This window comes from Staurois parvus, unplaced genomic scaffold (assembly GCF_062004578.1).
Source record: "Staurois parvus isolate SC_StPar_1 unplaced genomic scaffold, SC_StPar_1.0 ptg000549l, whole genome shotgun sequence".
In the NCBI taxonomy this organism is placed as follows: Eukaryota; Metazoa; Chordata; class Amphibia; order Anura; family Ranidae; genus Staurois; species Staurois parvus.
In genome coordinates, this window is record NW_028318345.1 from 12848351 (window position 1) to 12869646 (window position 21296).

Here is a 21296-nt window from a genome sequence, read left to right on the forward strand (position 1 = left end):
AAATGATATTGAGGCTATCAGCTGACCCAAGGAGGAGGGTAGATGGAGAATAGGAGCGGTACAAGAACAGAACGTTGGGGGACCCCAATGGAGAAAGGAAGAAGAGTGGAGAAAGTAAAAAAATTAATTGACACTGAAGGTCCAGTGGGATAGGTAGGATGAGAACCAATGAAAAGTACAGTCATGGAGAGCTAAGGAGTAAAGTTTTTTTAAAAAGAGGGGGTGATCAAATGTATCAAAGGCAGCCAAAAGGTCCAGAAGTAGGAGTACAGAATAGTGTCTATTCGTTTTAGCTGTTAGTAGATCATTGGTGAGTTTTAGGAGAGCAGTTTCTGTGGAGTGTTGAGGGCAAAATCCAGACTGATGGGGATCAAGAAGGTTATTCTTAATGAGGCGGCCACTCAGTTGGTTGTAGACCAGGATAGCCAGCAGATTGGAGCATAGGTTGTTAAGATTGGTGGGATCCAAAGAAGGCTTTTTAAGTATGGGGGTGACTAGTGCATACTTTAGAGGGTTAGGAAAGATGCCAGTAGAGCGGGAGAAATTGAAGATGTGAGTTAGAGAGTGCAGGATAAAATATTTTCTATTTTCTGCTATAAAACATATCCAATAAAAAAAATTTAAAAAAAATCTAATTTCTTCATACATTTTGTCCAAAATGTATTCTGCCACGTCTTTGGTAAAAAAAAATCCCAATAAGTATATATTGATTTGTTTGCGTGAAAGTTATAGTGTCTACAAACTATGGTATATATACTGGAATTTTTATTTATTTATTTTTATACTAGTAACGGTGGTGATCAGCGACAGGGACTGTGATAACTGACACTCCTGGCAACTGACTACTTGCCACTGACATGTCCAGTTGCACTAATACAGTGATCAGTGCTAATAATATACATTGTCACTGTACTAATGACACTGGCTGGAAAAGGGTTAACACATAGGGTGATTAAGGGACTAAATGTGTGCCTAACAATGTTTAGTGTGTACTGTCTGCTGTTTTACTAAGCAATGTGCTGGTTTTTACACCTTGCTTTGCAGGAAGAAAAAAATGGCACATCACTGCTGTCTGTAGAGAGCTCTGTGTTGTTTACCATAAATCATTGGGCAGGACCCGCTGATTGGCTTGTGCTGCAATGAATGACAGTACAGTCCTCCGAGTCTGTGCAAGCATGTGTGAGAGGAACCAGAAAAAAGCTGTGATGTACAGGTGCATGACTGTGCCTGTACAAGCTGACCTGCCACAGTAAATGTACTGCGGCGGGTTGGCAAGCCTCTCATTTTCTTGATGATAGAAAATTGTAAAGTTCAGCACACTGCTTCTCGGTAAAATTCACTTTATTGAAAGCAGATAAAAACAATACATCATTGTAATGCTTTTCAGATTGACAAGTCATCTCTCCAGGAGCATGATGATGACTCTACCTCTTTAGAACAGAGAAAAAAACCGTCACCTCCAGCGGCACTTTCCTCCTCTCCATCCAGCCTCCCCCTCCTCCACAGTGCTGATATTGGGTTCTTTTTTTGTTTGTTTAGTTTACTTACTGTATTTTTATGCTTTAAACATTTGGCCCACCACCCATCTTCCAGCATTCACCTAGGCGAATGACATGGTGCTCCCGATGTCTTCTGGAATGCATGACGTGCAGTACCATTTAGTATAGAGGAGGGGGGCCTAGCAGCGCCGACAATTGGAGGAACTGGCAGCTGTGACAGACAGCATGGCGGCGCCAGGGAGGAGGATCCCAGCAGGTCACCACTGGATCCGCTGGCTAAGTGAGTATTCTAACTCTGCAGAAAAAACTGAAAAAGGTAAGTGGGGGGGGTGTAGAGGGGGGGGGGGGCAGAAAGGCTGAAGTTCCTCTTTAAGGAAATAATTATATACATATTTTTCTGATGTTAAAATTTTGATATATACACTGCTGTGGGTTTTTTTTCTCTCCCCGCTTCTCTCTTGAATGGGCTTAAAGTTTTACTAAACCCAGGAGCCTGCATTCACTATATCTGCTCTCCCACAGTATACACTACATGGAAATGCAACTATTTTAGTAAATATAAACTACTAAATACCGTTTTTTCATCAGCATTTAGAACAGTCGTGTGACTCCTATCAGTGTCCAATAAAGCACATGTTAAAGATTGTAGGAGGAATTTTCATTCTACTCTAGGAGGAAGCAAATCCCCTGACCTCCATCCGGACATTGCTGATTGGCTCTGTGCTGATCAAAAGCACTCTTCCAAGGAAAAAAAAAAAACCTCTCTAGCAATACACACCAAACTGAGCATGTGCAGATTGTGTCCACACGCTATGTCTTATCAGGCTATAAGAGGGAGACACTGGAAGAAGGGGAGGATCAGAGAAGTCAGGATCAAACAGCATTTTTAAACAATACAGAGGATTAACCCCTTAGGTTCCACAGTAATTATAATAAGCATGCTTTACTGCATATACGGACTGATTTTACTGTTGTGGGTTTAGTAACACTTTAAGGTATTTAATACACTATGAATGATGATATGTTCTGTTGTATAAAAATAAAAATGATTGTGCACGTTTCTAACATATATATTTTGCAATGCTATTTTAGTGACTATTCCTGTTTCATATTGATATCAAAGGTCCTGATGAAGTGGGCTTTCCCGTGAAATGCATCGACCTACATGAGTGATCTCTGAGGATTCTACAACCTAAGCTCTCCTGCTACCGAACAAATAGTAGTGTTGGAATCTGTTTACTTGTGTTGTTTGTTTTTTTTCACACTCATATGCCCCTTCTTTTAAATGTATATAAATAAAGATCTGTTATTTTAAACTATTTCGGTATCATTAGCCTTTGGAGGTATATTCAAAGTCCTATTACCTTACTATATTTTTTCCGTAGTTATAAAGCAGTAGATGTGCTATTCACCTGCTTTTAAATTATCCCCAGTATTTTAAAACACATTCAGCAATCGTAAATGTTTAGTGAACGTCACATTCATCATTCTATAAAAATGCCCATGTTTTGAATGTTTGTATATTTCCAATATTTATGTTGGCCAATAAATATAATCCCTTTGTCAGAACTGTTTGTCGTCTCTACCAGTGGTCTTTTTATACAGATTGTGTTCTGATTTTACTGGTCCTAATCTGCCTTAGAATATAGTAAAATAGTTTAAATAAGGGTATATTAAATGATGGTATTTTTACTGGTGCCAAGGAAAAAAAACTAGATAGGGAAAAGCTGCCTCTTTGCCTCTGGTGCTATTAGACGCAGGTAAATTTAGCTATTCAAGCACACCTTTCTGGCAGGCAGAGAGGACATATAAATGATAGGAAATATCCTATAATGCACATGATCTTTCCAAGCAATGCATCATTATAGGTATGTACCTATCAGGCAATACATTGGGATACAATATGACTAGTAATGCATAAAGATAAGCCTGGCAGGCAATGTATCAACATTCTAATATGCCCCTCAGGAAATCTATTAAGATTTGCACTGCCAATCCCCAGGGCATCAGGCTATAGATCTTCCTGGCAGGTAATCAATATAAATACCTGAGTATCAGGAATTGCAGCATAATTCTCATCTAATTAGCTGATGTCCATGGTTGTGTACACATTGCACATTGACTGTTACCTTTTCTTTTGAGAAAAGGGAGCAATAACTGAATGACTTCAAAGATTTTACAAGATGTTTCCCAACTCGGAGATGCTTATTGTTTCTCATGAGTTTACCTATGCAGCCTCCTTGTAACAAGTGTTATACAAACTATTTACACTACTTTCAAATATTGTTTTTTAAGTATAATTAAAACCCTATATAAAATAAATGTGTTCAAAAATGGGCAAGTAATCCTACAGGATTGTTTCAAAATTGTTAAAAAAAATGTATAGTAACATATTTAATACAGTCAATAGAGTTATAAAAAGACACAGGCCTACCTAGGAAAATCTGAGTGTGTACAGTACAGGGACATCTACTAGTTTTTTCAACTCATCAACACTCGCAGCTATAATAGTAAAGAACACCATTTGCAATTAAAAGCCCAGTACACACTTTCAGTACATGTATACAGCTATCTGTTCAACAGAAGCAGATCTAATGACCATCTTCTGTTAAATGGTCATTTGATCAGTGCTTGCTACCAATGGCTGCAAGCTCTGATCTGTGTATTCTGATAAGGGGGAGTCCCCCTTTCAGAATACAATAGCACATGGGGTGAAATCTTTTGGTTATGTGTTAGAGAAGACACTGGTAGCTTGTGATGAGGCAGAACTTGGTTTACTTGTGTGGCTTAAGTTGCAAACATACAACACATTTCAGCAGACTGTAACAGCAGACATCTTGGTTTAGAAGAGAGAGAGAAGAGAGAGAGAACCAACAAGTTTTACACATATGCAAAACTGGTAACCTTAGTGTACAGTGCCATCTACTGGTCAAGTGATATTAACACACAATACTATATAGTACATGCTGTTGCATCCCCAACAAAATCTCCGCATCACACATGGTTGTGTTGATGTGGGGATCTTTCCGGTTTTTTTTTTGTTTCACCCGCTGGCTGACCAAAAAAAAAAACCAGAACCTGTATACCCAGGTTAAGATTAAACCCCTTTTACTTCAGTCTTGAATTGTGGTCAACTGTCTTTTTCAAGGACCTTAGAGTAAACTTTTTTTTACCATTATTACTAGTTCCTTTGATATATTTGTACATTGTGATCATATCCCTTTTTAAAGCAGTATTAAAACCAAAACCAAAAATGTATTGTATTGTAGCTTACCAATCATTAGATGTGGTGGCTTCATCGATCTTCTTTTCTTTGTCTATTTTCCCTCTGTTTTTACCTGGTGGTCTGGCCAGCAACATACCTCCTAATTAGTGAGACACCACTTTGGAGGAATGAGCACGTTACAGTAGAAAGCAGCACTGCCAGTCAGGAGGGAATGGGAATGTTAGGCCTCATGTACAATGGTTTATTGTAAATGCTGTTTCTACCGACAGAAGAAAATCAGCATTAAAAACTCACCTAAGCTGCATTTTTTTGAGCCAGTTTAATCCCTTTCCCTCCAGAAGATTTACCCACCTTCCTGACCAGGCCATTTTTTGAGATACAGCGCTGCGTTATTTTAACTGACAATTGTATGGACATGCAACGCTGTACATAAATTACATTTATGTCATTTTTTTCACGCAAATGGAGCTTTCTTTCTATGGTATTTGATTTTTTCGGCTATAAACAAAAAAAGAATGACAATTTTGAAAAAAAAAACCCAATATTTTTTATGTTTAGTTTTATTTTTTTACACAAGTAATGGCGGCGATCAGCGACTTATAGCGGGACTGTGGCGGACATTCTGACACTGGGTGGAAATTGACTAACTGCCACTGACATCTCCAGTGACACTAAAACAGTGATTAGTGCTAATGAACAGCACTGACACTGTACTAATAACACTGGGCCAGAAGGGGTTAACATCTGGGGCAATCAAATGGTTAACTGTGTGTTAGGGAGTGATTTTTTTGTGTACTGTATAGTGTTTTACTAAGCAGACCTGCTGCTTTCTATCTCTCTGCTCTGCAGAGAGATAGAAAGCAGCACATCCATGCTGACAGGAGAGAGATGTGTTGTTTACACACAGGTCTCTTCCTTCTCAGCTTTCCTCATAGCTGAGGTTCTCCAGTCCCTTTAAATTGGAACTTCACTCTGTCAATCAATATGGACTATTTGAATCTTTATGCTGCTAGCATTAGTAAATAGATAGGAAAGTATATTGTATTTACATGTTTTAAACTTTTTTTTACATTTCTTTAGTTACTTCCTGGTTTTCATGTCTAGGAAAATGATGTCATACATCCCAGGAGTCTTCAGGAGGGGAGGGTTCTCAGCACAGCCAATACCTGAGCTAAGGACAGATGGATTCCAGGCAGTATATGCTACATCTACCCTTACTCAAGATGTCCACTGCCAGAAATGCCAGGGCGCGTTTTTCAAAATAATTTCTCAGCAAAATAAAGCATGGAGACATGGATGGATGGATGGGGAAGTTTGGTTTGAATATTAACAATTGATTAAATAGAATTTTTGGTTTGTGGTACTAAGATGCAGTGCAGTTCAACTTTAATAAGTTTGTTTCCCTTCACTGAACTCTTTCTAGTTCAAGAACATCCTTTCTGTGGATTACTGTCAAAAACTTTGCAGCATACTCAAGATAAGGCTAAAACAGTGTTGTGTAAAGAGGTAGCACGGGCAGCACAGTGGCTAATTGGTTAGCACTTCCACCTGGCAGCACTAGGGTCATTGGTTTGAATCCCAACCACAGCACCACCTGCCTGGAGTTTGTATGTTCTCCCTGTGCCTGTGTGAGTTTCCTCCAGGTACTCCAGTTCCCTCTCACACTCCAAAGACATGCTGGTAGGGTAATTGTGTGACGATCACGCGTCAGACCCCTGACCTTCTCACCAAACTCGTGACCGAAGGACTAGCCAATCTAAAACTGCGCTGTCACGAGCGGAACAATGCCACGACCAGCTGCACCCTGCACAAAAATTTTCCAGCTAATGGACCACAATCTGTGTGCCGGCAGCCTGGGAGCGATTGTTACTGGGTCAGGTTAATTACGCAATTAACCCTTCACACTGCCACCACCTCCTTTTTGTACAGAGAAAGAGGAAACTTGGTCAATATCAGCAATAAAACTATGATGTTGAATAATCGTCTGTATACCACTGTCACCGCAGGCAGATTATACAGAGGTTTAAACACACACAGTAGCGCTCTTCAGAGACAGGGGTTCTTAGTTTGCATTAAAGAGCTTTAGAAACAGTTCAACACTTTCAGAAAGTAAGATTTATTACTAAAAGGGCAAAAGGGTGCAATAAAAATATTTACTGAAAAAGATGTAGCCTATATATATATAAATATACAGAGAGCAATAACACAGCTCAGTTTCCTGAGCCAAAAGGGTGCTTTATCTCCCAAAGTTGGTTCTGATGTTACAAGGGAGAATCTTCAACTTAGCTCAACTCAGCTTAACTCAGCCTCAAGCATAACAGCCTTTTTCTAGGAACTCAGCAGGGTGTCTCCTTAAAGCAGAGAACCAATCGCCTCATTTGGGGAGGGAGTTTTGGGCGGGGCCCCAGCTAGGACCAAAATCCCTCACAAGTTGATATCATGACCCATAACTTACCCTCGGTTCGTTTAGCAGCTTTGCCACTAGTAGATTAATATGCAGACGCATCTGCTGAACATCTAGGTATTAAATATGACATACCTGTTATGACGGTTAAAGAGATATCATTTTCTGCTTTCCTGGAGCTGTCAGCTAGGGGGTGTAATATATCAGGCGGTTTGTATTAAAGTGAGCCATCCGAATATGTGCTCCATGTTTGTGTAAATATTTCCTATTTGGAGATATAAAATTATATGGAAAACTGGGTTTATAAATGTAAGTCTGTTTCACAGCTAGATGGAATGTCTTTGAACTCAGTGAAGGACTTGGTTTATGGCTTTACGATCCTTCTCCAGCAAGAGTCTCGCAGACATAGGGGTGCCAGGCTAATTGGGGTTTATAGCCATGAGCTCCCCCGCTGGGCCTTGATGCCTTTTTGAACTCAGCAACCAGGGACCATGGGTCACTCAACAGAGAGGGAGGGGGGATGAGGGAGGCTGATTTTGGAGTAGAAAATGATAGAAGATGGAGGACTTTGCCAAAATGGAGGTTTGCATCCATCTCTGTGTGCACAATGGCTACAAATTGCACCCTGTCTAATTTTGCCCTAGTATGTGTATGTTTGAATGTAAGTTAGGGACCTTAGATTGTACACCCCTTGAGGGTTAGGGACAATATAGTAAGTAAAGCGCTGCATAAATTGATGGCACTCTATAAGTTCCTGAAATAAATAAATAATTGTTGATTTATATAGGTAAATAAATACCCTTTTCATGCATGTATTCTGCTAGTTTTGTTACCTGCAGCTTGGTATTTTACTCTATTGCCAAGTCTATGATCTACAAGGACCCCCAAATCTTTTTTAGCAGACGCCCACCAAATGAGCATTTTGCATGCATATTTTTTGCACCCAAATACATAACCTTATATAATAAATTTGTTTAATATCGTACCCCATCTACCATGTTGCTGCACACACCAAGAATCAAGCAAGAATAGACATTTCTTGTATTTAGACAATACTTGCTTATCCTGTAGTTTAGCTTTAAACTTTGTCCAATCTGTTTTGAATGCATCTTGACTGGTACACTGTTCACTTCTCCCTGAGATTGACTAAAATAACCACACTGACAACAAAGATACTTTTTAACTGCGTTGATACTTTATTATTTAAGTATCGGCCACAGCTTGATATCTATAAATAATGAACAATCAACCAATAAAACATATCTAACACTAAATCCCTTTTAGCAGTGCTGAGTGGCGTGTCTCCACTTTTCTTACTTAGCTTGAGCCAATTCAGCCCCCAGCCATCCAGATCAGGCTCAGGGACTTACTTGGGCTTCTTGCTACCAATTCCTTCCACCGCCTCTACCAGCCACCTGCCACCTCAGCCCGCAAAAGGGATAAACGCCAGCTGTGACAAAAATACCATGTAACAACAAATATACATGATTGGAACCAAGAATAATAAGTTGTCTCTTAATTAGTTATCATTTTTTATTTATTTATTAATTTTCTGTTAACAAAAAACAGCTATTTTTTTGCGTTTGGGTTATTTTTTGTTTATTTATGTTTGTATTTTTTTTTTCTTTTTTCTTTTTTTTTTATAATGTCATAAACAAAGCCATAACAACAAAAAACCAGGAACAAAAATTGGGGAGGAAGGGTGGGGACTTCTTTCTCATGGAAGGGCACCAAGTGAGTGACCAGTATGTCATGGGACTTAACGTGATGCAGGAGTCCCCTCCTTTTTCTTTTTCCTACCAATAATCTGCCACCACAATCTAAATCAACCCCTTAACCCTTTTATTACCCTACATACTAGTCTGAAGGGACCGTCCCCAGTCATGATGCTTGCAGTGTGCAGCTTCCCATCTTCATTCTCTAAGAGTCTTACGTGCTCTGTCTTTACCTTTTTACTATTGATATACAGTATTTGAAGAGTGTTTTGGGGGGGGGGGTTTGTTTGTTTTTTTTCTTACTGTGGTAATATATTTTTCACAGTCTATTTTTAGTTGCCCTGAACGTTCCCTTACATTTCTAGTAACTCAGAAATGCTGAAGATGACTCTTCCGTTTTGTATTTTTTAAAAGCACATTTTTCTCATGCTTTTATTTTCTAACACTAGAACCTAGCCACATACATTAAACTTTTGTTTTTTATATCTGCTACACATTGGGATTCACAGGTGAATACCATTGTTTATTATGTCTTTAAAGAACTCCAACATGTCTCCTGTGCTCTTCGTTGGGAATATATGGCTCTACATAGTAGCTTATTTAGCTTATTGAAGTCAGCATTTTTTACATTTTTTGAGAGTTCTTGTCATACCAACATGCCTCTCCCTTCCATAATGTATAGCAAACTTAACTACACTATGATCACTGTTATGCAAGTTGTCTCTAATTTGGACATCTGTAATGAGCTCTGTGTTTTTTTAACATTGATAGATCCAGCAAAGCATTTTTGTATTTTTGGCTTCTAATTGTCTTTTAAATTTCTCCTTCAATATGTTCAAATAATGACAAGTCTTTGCTGATTGTGCAGTTTCATTTGTCAAATCAAAAGCAAGAAAATACACTCACCAGCCACTTTAATAGGTACACCTGTTCAATTGATTGGTACCACAAATTGCTAATCAGCCAATCACATGGCAGCAACTCAATGCATTCAGTCATTTAGACGTGCTGAAGACGAATGGCTGAAGTTCAAACCAAGCATCAGAATGGGAAAAAAAGGGGATTTAAGTGACTGTGAACGTGGCATGGTTGTTGGTGCCAGACGGGCTGGTCTGAGTATTTTAAAAACTGTTGACCTACTGGTATTTTCACACACAACCATCTCTAGGGTTTCAAGAGAATGGTCCAAAAAAAAGAAAATATCCAGTGAGCGGCAGTTGCGTGGATGAAAAGGCCTTGTTGATTTCAGGGGTCAGAGGAGAAAAGGGCAGATGATAGAAAAGCAACAGTAACTCATGTCAATATGGACCAAAATCTCTGACAAAATGTTTCCAACACCTTGTTGAATCTATGCCATGAAGAATTAAGATAGTTCTGAAGGCAAAAGGGGGTCCAACCTGGTACTAGCAAGTTGTACCTAATAAAATGGCCGGTGAGTATAGAAGGCTCCCATAAAAATAATACTCAATCTCTTCCTCATACTTAATTTTTTAGAGGCATATAACATGCCCCTACAATTAATTTATTATTTGTTGCACCCATATAAAGCTCAAGCCATAAAGACTGTACACCATCACAACTCTATTTAGGTATATCCCCCATATTTACAGTGTTACCACTTCACCTCATCTACTAACCCTCCAAAGTGTACCCTTTGCAGCCCAGGCATGTGAACTGTCCAACCAGGTTTACGGTATTCCCCTAATTTAAAATCCTCATTGAATAACATAGATTCTAGCTCTTCCATTGTGTTTTTGGCATTTATGTAGATACCTTTTATTTTGTACTACCATTGTGTATTTAATTATTGATCACTCTTGAATGGCAATTAGATTCTGCTAGACTTCCTGCACTGGACTTAGGTAATGTAATTTCCCTACATTATCATGTGCATATTGCTGAGTCACCTTTTCTTAACCACTAGTTTCTGTGCTTGACTGTATAGATTAGCATTCAGTAAGGTGCAGGCACACCTCTGCATTGCAAGTTCCAAAAAGTGGTGGGTGATGCTGAAGGAGCTCAGCACTAGCAGAAGGCAGCTCAGGCTTTACTTGTCAACGCACTGTTCATTGGTACATTATAAAACAGTCTGCAATGGGGTCAAACAGATGAGAGTGACAAACGTTTCTCCTGTGCATTGTACATAGAAAGGCAGAATTGCCATTACACACGCCTATTGCCAAATTGGAATTGACTTGGCCACAAATTTAAAGACCTTTTTTATTATAGAAAGCATGACTGTAGATATAAATAAATGGGAGCAGTAGATTTATTACAACTCACGGTATAATATACAATGGGGAAAATAATTATTTGATCCCCTGCAGATTTTGGAAGTTTGTCCACTTACAGAAATGAAGGGTGAATGCAAATGTTATAAATTGAGTTGCAGTTCAGTGAGTAAAATAAGTATTTGATCCCCAAGCAAAACATGACTTAGTACTTGCTGGAGAAACCCTTGCTGGCAAGCACAGAAGTAAGACGTTTCTTGTAGTTGGTTACCGGTCAATGTTCACTCACTATGCTGTATCTATGGAAAGCAGCATGGACACCCTGGGCTGCACTCCTGATTTGGAGTTTCAACACCTCTCCCTCTTCTCTTTTCTAATACATAGAAAAGAGGGGGTCTGTAGCTCACAGAAGACAGCCTGGAAAGCTGATAACATTGATGTTTGAGTTCATTACGCAGGAAATTACAAGTATACTGATTTCTATCGGAAACAAATTTTACTTTTTTGTACTTGCAAAAAAATGGTGTGGAAAAATAATAAAAAACCACCACATCTAAAGACTAGAAAGATGCAATATATTATATTTCTTGAATTTAGATATACTTCTAAATGTCCAAATTCATAAAAATTTAGGAAATAGTTTTTTTATGTGATCAATAACGAAGTAATCATACCTTATAGCAGTGTTTTCTTCAACAGCAAGCTGCAAGTTTCCCACCCACTGATCCATAATCCATATTGGGGGTAATGTTACCCACTTTTTGGGTGGACAGTGCTTTACATGATTCACAAAGGTCAACACTGATTTATTTACAGGCTTTTAAAATGTATAGTGGTTGGATAATATCATCAACTTTGTGGGTGAACAGTAGTTCACGTGATTCATGATAGTCGATTGTTTTAGACTTTTGGTGCCTAAAATGGTAGTAAACTTAATTTTTCAAATATTTGCTGACAGGCAGGGTATTTATGACAGGTGTCTCTTCTGTCATAAATGCATCCTCCTGCCCTTTAGCTGTCATGTACACTGAGAACATTTACGGGCCTGATCTGTGCTACGGCAATGTGACTCCCCTGCGCATGCATGGCAGTAATGTCATCTTTGCCTTGGCCATTCAAATGAAAGTCCAGGCGAAGATGGAAGTGCCAGGGGCCCCCCAGAACAATCCCACTGCAGCACGGGGGAGCAACGATTGACAGGTAAGTCTGCCATAATGTACTAACATGCTGTGCATTCTTGCACATTATGGTAAAACCCAGCTGGGCCGCTAAAAAGAAAATTATATAGCAGAGTTAACTACCACTTTAAGTCTTGAAAATTAAATTTGTTGGTTATAACATATTTTTATATCACAGATTTATAACTATAATTGGAGCCATGGTTCTCCTGGCAATTACCAAAAACAACAGACTAGAACTAACAGGGTTAGCAAGGCAACAAAATAAAACCCTCCCTAATACAGAAATTATCACGGGTCTTATAGGCTTCAGTGTTCTGTAACAATTTAACAATTTGTGGAGCAGAACTGTATCCAGGGAAAAAGACCAGATGGTAACTGAATGATGGAAAGCCACACAACAGATAAAATGAAAAGCCCAACCCTACTCACAAATTAAATTTTAGTTGAGCAAGGAAGATTTTTTTTTTTTATGGTTGAACTGGATGGACTTTTGTCTTTTTTCAGCCAGACTAACTATGTAACTATAGGTTCAGTGTTGGAACTCTTACTTTTTAATATATTTATAAATCATATAGGGTCTGGGATTAAAAATCCCATTTCAGTCTTTGCAGATGACACCAAGCTGTGCAGTGGAGTAAAGTCCTTACAGGATGTCTCCAACTTACAAGCCGACCTCAGTGCACTGTTTAATCGGGCAACTATGTTGCAAATGAGGTTTAATGTTGATAAATGTAAGGTGATGAACTTGGGGGCTAAGAATATGCATGCATCATACATACTGGGGGGGGTACAACTGGGGGAATTAATGGTGGAGAAGGATCTGGGGGTTCTGGTAGATCACAAGCTTAATAATGGCATGCAATGCCAAGCTGCGGTTTCTAAAGCGAGCAAAATCCTCTCTTGTATTAAAACAGGTATAGACTCCAGAGAGAGAGAGATATCATATTACCCCTGTACAAATCATTAGTAAGACCTCATCTGGAATATGCAGTTCAGTTTTGGGCACCAATTCACAAAAAGAACATTTGGGAACTGGAGAAAGTACAGAGCAGGGCAACCAAACTGATAAGAAGCATGGAGGAGATCAGCTATGAGGAAAGATTAGAGGAACTGAATTTATTCTCTCTTGAGAAGAGGAGATTAAGGGGGGATATGATCAACATGTATAAATACATCAGTGGTTCATATAGTGAACTCGGTGTAGACCTATTCACCTTGAGGTCATTACAGAGGACAAGGAGGCACTCTTTACATCTGGAGGAAAAGAAATGTAATCTCCAAACACTGAAAGGTTTCTTCACAGTGAGAGCTGTGAAAATGTGGAATAGACTTCCTCAAGAGTTGGTTCTGGCCAGCTCAGTGGATTGCTTCAAAAAAGGCCTGGATTCTTTCTTAGATACACAGAATATAACTGGATACTAACATTTATAGGTAAAGTTGATCCAGGAAATATCTGATTGCCTCTCGGGGGATCAAAAAGGAATTTTTTTCCCAGCAGGAGCAAATTGCATCATGTTTTGCTGGGTTTTTTTTGCCTTCCTCTGGATCAACTGTGGGTATAGGATTATAATTTTTTTTTTTTTTATGGTTGAATTGGATTGACTTGTCTTTTTTCAGCCAGACTAACTATGTAACTATGTAACCTGTGTAAGGTTATTATTTTGTATGGTTTTCGCCTTGGAGAGATTTGTTCTCATTTCCTTTCCTTAAAATGTGAGTATGCGACTTCAGACAATAACTTGCAAAGGGTAATAAAGGGCAATATGAGCTACAAGGCAAGGAAATTAGGCTATATATTAGGTAATGGTAAACAATGGGGGGCCAAAGCACATTGCAGTAGCTGAAAATATGTTAAGGTGCCTGACTAAATGTAGTCAGGAATAAATAGCTCCTAGCAACCAGCTACAAGTAAAACAGAATTATGCTTCTCTGACAGTAAAGTGATACCTGAAAGTAATATCTGAAAGTACCAATAGCATGAAACCATCAGCTGAAGCTAGATAAAGGCAGAATTCTAAGATTTTCTTTGATCATATGTGAGCACTGAAGACAGTTAGGCTCTTGATCTTCCAGTGTCTAGGAATGTGGGATTCCTGTTTAGTAAGACATACTCCTGAGTGTATCAACTGATCCTGTAGGGCTCTGTGCTTCCTAATGCTTAGATGGGCATTAAACTGGTTGAAAATGCCCAGCCTATGTATCCCCAATGTCCTATGATTATATATAACATTTTAGAGCATGGAAATGAGTAAAGATGTGTGTAATCATGGCAAAATATCACTTGTTCAACATCTGCCCAAAAGTTACCCAGTAATCTTGGTATTTACAAATGTAAGAATACATTTTCAAACAACATGTTTCAACTTGGTATAGACTTAAATTTCTGTCTCTTTTCTGCACATACTGGTAATCATATTGGTTATTATAATTCATACAGACATTTATTTCAAGTCTATTGATTAGAATCATTTTCTACATTATTGGAGCTTTTCTTGTTTTTGTTGGGGGGATTCACAATCTGTTTGTTAATGTCAAACAAATAGTGATCGGCTGAGAGATAGAATTGCTAGTTAATATGTGTGCAGTTATTGACTGATTTATAGGAACAAGTCTTCAAGAACCTTACCCCCGAGAAAACAAAAATTGGCTAACCATGTAAAATTACATTTGTTGTACTTGTCTATGCCTATAACTTAAACATTTTTAATATCATTGAAAGACATTGGGCTGCATTCACAAGAGCAGATCACATGCAGTATTTAGGTGATCTGACACATTTTTCCTAATAATCGCATGCGATCCTGAAACTGTCAATTCACTATACCATTTTACAGTAAATACCACCCATAAAAAGTGGTTAAAGTAAATTCACAGAAGGAAATAAATAATTAAATGCATGCAGTGATTAAGTAGTGGTTCGGGCATGCAGTATTTAAGGAATGTAAAAATATAATAGTCAATTTGGAGTAGTCTCTGCCTTTCTGGATCATTTGTTTCAACAGTAATGCATAGAAACGTAAATATGGCAATATGGAAATCATTGGTGCTGATTACTTAAAGTATAACTAAAGGATTTTTTTTTAGTTTTGGATAGAGTGAAAGTGGACAAAAACACTTGTCAAGTATTTATTGTTGTCTGTGCCCAATATTCCAATGGTGACACCAGTTCTGGTGACCTGGTGGACCCCAATGGATTCTTTTGATTTGTAGGGATTTCCTAGGTGAAGGTAAATCTCTTCAATGGGACACAGATGGCAAAAAAATACAAAAAAACTTACAGGGGTTACAAACCTCCCTTATTCTATCCAAAATGAAAAAAAGGTTTGCCTATAGTTCTACTTTAGAGCAAATAGACTGTGCACTTTGCAAGTTGCTCCAGAGCTTAGTAAACGAAGTAAAGCTTCACTTTGCAAAGAATACCCAATCACATGCAAGGAAAAAAAACAAGATTTTTGCTTGCACATGAATGATGGAAGTCAGCAGAGCTCCCCTCATTTACTAAGCTCTGGAGCAACTGCGCTTGTGCTCAGTCTATGTGCCTTTAGTAAATCGAACCAATTACTTTAAGTAAATCCACCCCATTACATATAGCAAAATATACCTATTTTCTTACGTCATTTGGCCAGATTTTCAGAGACTTTTTTGTGTATATACAAGCATATACATAATTTGCTACATAAACCTCCCAGTCACTCCAAACATAATACAGTGTATATGCATATCACAATCAGGGGTGGACTGACTATTTGGAAACTCAGGCACTGCCCGAGGGCCCGGGGTCAGTAGGGGGCCCCATGAGATGCCCCTGGTACCCTTTTCATAGGCTTTTTTGAGTTTGGGCAAGGACACAGGGGCCCCATGATCCCCTATTGCCTGGGGACCCCATGAGTTGTCAGTCTGCCCCTGATCACAATGGTCCGGTCCCTTGTTAAAACCCCTTTCCGTTTTTTTCCATCTGTGTACCATTGGCGAGATATATCTTCACTTCCTGTCCCATTGCCAAAAAAGGAAGTGAGAGGAAATCCCTGAAAATTAAAGGAATTCTTTGGGGTCCCCCAGGTCACCAAAACTAATTTCCCTTCTATTACTTTTCTGGGGACAACCCAAAATGTGGAATTTTCTTTTCATTTCACTTTCAATAATAATGGTAAACAGGACAAATAGAGAGGGTGGACCTCCCTAAAGGGGACGGATATCAATGAAATCCTAATATTTGTTCTAATAGGTGTTCGAGTACCTCTCCACACTACCCAAAACTAAAAAAAAAGTTTTTCCTTTAGTTATAATTTAAGTAAATACAATATATCATTATAAATGTCAAATAAAGAATGAAAATAGTATCAGAATATCACACACATATATCAATATCCTTCTTTCACCACTAAAAAATACAACATTGTTGAAAAAGGGTATTTATACACTGCTCAAAAAATTAAAGGAGCACTTTTTAATCAGAGCATAGCAGCAAGTCAATTAAACTCCTGGGATATTGATCTGGTCAGTTAAGTAGCAGAGGGGGTTGGTAATCAGTTTCAGCTGTTTTAATAGGAAAACAGGAATGGTTTTACAGGTGGAGGCCACTGGCATAGCATGAGACAATACCTGGACCCTTCAGAGGTTGCACAGGCAGTCCAACTCCTCCAGGATGGCACATCAATACGTGCCATTACCAGAAGGTTTGCTGTGTCTCCCAGCACAATCTCAAGAGCATTGAGGAGATTCCAGGAGACAGGCAGTTACTCTAGGCATCAAACAGTTGACCGTGGAATATTTAATAGCAAGGAAATATCACGGATGGACTTATTGCACAGGTGGCAACCTATCACGGTACCACGCTTGAACTCACTTAGCTCCTGAGAGCGACCCATTCTTTCACAAATGTTTGTAGAAGCAGTCTGCATGCCTAGGTGTTTGACTTTATACACCTTTGGCCATGGAGGTGATTGGAGCACCTGAATCCAATGAATAGGAGGGGTGTCCCAATACTTTGGCAACATAGTGTGTATATATATATATATATATATATATACATATATATAAAATGTATCATGACTAATGTTTGTTTGCAGTTTTTATTTCTTGCTGTCAGGGTTAAATTAAAAAATGAAAGAAACATGTACTAATGTGTTCTGTCTAATATTGTTTGCAATGTGGTCTAATTGCTAAAGTGCTTCAAGGCAAACTCAGGGGAATCATAAAATGCTATTATTTTACACTAGAGGTCACCCCCGGTATGAAATTCACTTGTAGCATCATTTTTCTGCAGCTACTGTTACACAATGCTGGAAGTGGAAACCTTTTTTCCTTATTGAAAAGAGATTGGATTTTTATGAGCACAATACAATATGCTAAGAATTGTTCTAGCAAGCTAGTGAGCCTGAATATAATAGCATTCTGAGCTTCCATTTGGTAGGAGTCAGTTCCGTATATTAATCACATGCAGTGTGAAAACATTCATTACAAGATACCATCACAATAAATTTAAGGCATTGCTGTCAACATAATAGCTTGTTCTGAATTTTTACCAGGATAGCACTCAGTGTATTTTCTTAGTGCCTTCTAACTGAAATGAGACTTAATACATTTTTGTTTTTCCTAAGAAGTTTAAGAACAATTGGATAGCTCATGATATATTTGTATGAGGTAGGTGTGTATATGTATATATATATATATATATATATATACTGTACCTATCAAACACATTTTTATAGTACTTTTTATGTACTTTTTTGTACTTCCTTTGGAAAAAAGATACCCAAGTTTCATGTTATACTATTATGTGCATTATACTAGAGTCCTTAAGCTATGGAAGCATACTCACCCTTTTAGGTTAAACTATTCCCAGTTTGGATTGGTTTTTATTCTACTCTAGTTACTTGTCACAGTCAAATACATTTAGATAGTTTAATCTTCTTCTTACTGAGCAAACCTCAACCTTTACAATTGTGTGCTTATGATAAAGAAATTAGATTTTCTGCTCTACTGCAGCAGTCCCTAATGTGAATAATTAAACATAATCTATAAAGAGATGTGAAAAAAGATTACACTATTTAAATGAGGTAGTAGAAATAATAGAATTTTAATATCCATCTGTAGCTACTTACTGTTGGCAAGCAGGCTACCACAGGTGACCAACAAATTGTATATATTGCCATAGTTAGGATAAGTGCATCTGCAACAAAATGAAAAATTATGAAGACGAACTTTGTGAATTTGTACAAAAATTAAAAGTCAGCAGATGTAAACACTTAAGCTACTGACTTTAAATAAACACACACTTACCAGTCTGGGGATCCAGCAAGGTTATTCACTGGTCTTTGGGTCCCCAGTGTTGCCATTTTGCCTGTGGGAAGCTAGCTGTACTTCGTGTGACTTCACAACTGGCTTCCCACTGGTATGCCCGCAGCATCCTGGGACGTTTGATGTGTCCCAGGGGGTTGCGTGTCTAGGCAAGCAAAATGGGAATGGATACTTCTCAGAAATAGGTACCCATTCCCAGAGGTAAAAAAATGTTGGGGGGGGGGCAGAAGTTCCCTTTTTAGGTGAAGTTACACTTTCAAGTATATGTGAACCTTCACTTTGTAAAACAACCCATTCTGTTTAAAATAGACATGCAAAGGGAAAAGCTTGTGTATATAAGTAGAAAACATTATAAATATTTTTTTCCTTCTTATAAATGATCACATAACCTCTACTGCATAAGGGGCTTTGAGAGCTGGGGGTGGGTGTCAGTAGGAGGCAGAGAAAGAGCAGCACAATGATTTCCAGTAATTAGCTATTGGGAGGGGGGGGGGTGTCAGCACAAGTTTTGGTCATTGGAGGACAGGCATGCTATGCTCCTAGCAAAACTATGCTAAAGCTATGCTCCCAGAAAACTGACCATTCTGGGAAGGATGTGCTTCTATGCTTTAGGTGGTTAATTTGAAACAAGAAAGCATGTATTTCACACAAATGAAGTGATACAAAGAGCACAGGATACTTTTTAACACAAGTACATAGTACAACAGAAACATAGCAGGAATATGAAATGTTGGGGCAACATATACTTTAACACTGCCTGTTCTGCCCAGGACTGGCATAGTCTACTTCACCTCCATTGTACTCAAATACCTCAAACACTCCTGCAAATTTACATGACTGCAGAAAATGTCTGTCATTGACTTCAACTTGGTTGAAGGAGAAGTTCACCTTTTGCACAAAAATAATAAATGCACATTTTTTTTTGCAGGTAAAAAAATGTACATATGTGCTCCACAGCGCCGTGGTAAGTCATTGAAAACTACAAGCCCACAGCCGTTAAGGCTGCCAGGACTTGTAGGCAGAATTCTGTGAATGAGTGACGAGGCCGTGTGGGTGGAGCCCTACACAGCAACGCTATTTTCAAATTTTCACATCTGACAGATAGTATGGGGAGACTTCTCCCTGTACTGTAAGGGGAGGGGGAGCAGCAGGCGCGGCTGTGGCTATGGGAAAATCTTACATGTTCCACCCTAAAAACAAGTGGAACGTGTTCCAAAGGTGAACTTATTCTTTTATAGTTTAGCACACCACAGAAGACAAAAAAAAATGTTCCAGCCCTGGGCAAGCCAAGCAATGTAAAGTTAGCATCCAACTCCAGGCACGTAGTGTAAACATCCCCAAAAAATCCCGCACTATCCCTCCAAATAACATTTCAAAATGGTTATGAAATACTTAGTTCCATATTTATGTTAAAGCCCCTTATAGATCCCGTGACATGGTCTGCTAAAATTACTTATTTGCTGCCACTGGTGGGAGAGTTTAGCCAATACAAGGTTTACTTAGTCTAACTTGCTAGACTATAATCACCAAGAGCCCTCAGTCAAGAGTCATTTACTGCGCTGGCTCTTAGGGGTTTACTAGTGTGGCCAGGAATGTGAGCAGCTAATTAAATGGTTAAAGGAAAGCAGACAAATCATCACTACAGCACTAAGCAGGGTAAGGAGGACATTTCCACTTGACCTATTCTAGTAGTTGTGACAGTGCCAGTTGGTAGCTGTGCTAGTACTGTGACTGCTGCTAAGGTATAAATGGAGTCACTCACCTGTGACACTCACTTGTGACATCAGTGCCACCATGACCGCAGAATCTGCAGCCCAAAGGACCTGACTACCAGCCCAGTGAGGAAACCACTGGACGATTATGAATGGTATATGACCTGAAAGTTGCCAAGGAGCCAAAGACCAAAGTGGAGATTTTGGAGTACATTGTGTAAATCAGAAAAGGACCAAACACATATGAGATTGTGCATTTAACAATAGGTGAGGCCAGAGTTGAACCTTTCTCCACAAAGTAGGAGCATGTGTACATTCACCAGTTGCTGCATGAGGTAGAAAGGAATTTTTTTTATTTAAAGGCAAATATGCTCCTTTAAAGGCTGTATCTGTCAAAGGCTTTTTTAGATAAATCCAGGGCTTTTTTTCTCAGAGAATAGATGCAGGAACTCTCCCTTTTTGAGTCCCCCCTTGTTTCTGCCCCCTACCCTCCTCTGAGCACCGTCCCTTGGTTCCACCCCCTACCCACCTCCCAGTACAGAACCAAGTATAATTTTGTGGTGCTAAATAATTTGAATGGGATTAGTTAATGATAACAAGAAAAGCAGTAAAATAGATCCCCTGCAGCCAGCAACAATAGATCTCTCCCCAGCAACAATAAACCCCAACCCAGCAACAATTGATACCCCAGACAACAATAGAGACTTCCAGCAACAATGGACCCCAACAACAATAGGTCCCCTCAGCAACAATAGACACCAGTCTAGCAACAATATATCCCTCACACAATAATAGACCCCACACACAGCAACAATGGATCACTCACAACAAAATACCACCCCCAGCAACATTAGACCCCCCAGCAGCAACAACAGATCTCCCAGCAGCCAGCTTCAATAGACCCCCCATCCCCCCATCAGCCAGCAACCTCTCTCTCAACATGATGCAAGAGAAGGGAGGAGGGACACCAAGAAAAGATAAAGAAGAGGAGAATGGACTCCTCACTTAAATAAGAAGATGATCGGAAC